The sequence below is a fragment of the Silene latifolia genome, chromosome X (genome assembly GCF_048544455.1).
Source record: "Silene latifolia isolate original U9 population chromosome X, ASM4854445v1, whole genome shotgun sequence".
Lineage (NCBI taxonomy): Eukaryota > Viridiplantae > Streptophyta > Magnoliopsida > Caryophyllales > Caryophyllaceae > Silene > Silene latifolia.
The window spans coordinates 295,372,883-295,373,577 of NC_133537.1; the positions used below are offsets into that span (position 1 = coordinate 295,372,883).

Consider the following 695-nt stretch of genomic DNA (forward strand, 5'->3'; position numbering starts at 1 on the left):
CTTAGCCATTGCCTTCTCAAACTTCAAGTTGATAGTATCAATATGAGCACTAAGTTGAGCACCCAATTGAGTAATAGAGCCCACTTCATGCTTTCCTCCTCTAGTAGCCTTGCGAGGTCTACTATATTCTGAATTATGGACCGCCATTTCCTCAATCTTGTTCCAAGTTTGATTATCGTCAACTTTAGTGAACATACCATTTGATCCCATGTTGAGAATGTTTCTTGAGTCTTCATAAAGACCATTCCAAAATTTTTGTACCAAGAACCACTCGCTATGTCCATGATGAGGACATGAGCGACAAATTCCTTTAAATCGCTCCCAAGCTTCATACAAATATTCTTCGTCCCTTTGCTTAAAACCCGTAATTTGAGCTCTTAGCATGTTAGTCTTTTTCGAAGGGTGGAATTTTTTGTAGAAAGCTATAGCCAACTTCTTCCAAGAGTCAATTCCAAGAGTAGGCTTATCAAGGCTTTTCAACCATTGTTTCGCGGTGCCAATTAGAGAAAAAGGAAATAAGACCCATCGAATTTGGTCTTGAGTCACTACGGTTTGTGAAATCGCATCACAATAGTCACAAAAAGTTTCCATGTGGGAATGAGGGTCTTCACTAGGAATCCCCCCAAATTGGCTTCTTTCGACTAATTGGATAAATGCGGATTTTGCAATGAAATTTCCGGTTAAGTGTTGTGGTG

General features: G+C 39.7%; 1 non-coding gene across 1 annotated transcript; it reads left to right on the top strand.

Moving 5' to 3' along the window:
• The first annotated feature begins 276 nt into the window (after nt 1-276).
• Nucleotides 277-384, top strand: LOC141624688 (small nucleolar RNA R71). Its single transcript, XR_012534494.1, has one exon. It is a non-coding gene; the product is annotated as a small nucleolar RNA R71 (small nucleolar RNA).
• Nucleotides 385-695: the final 311 nt, after the last annotated feature.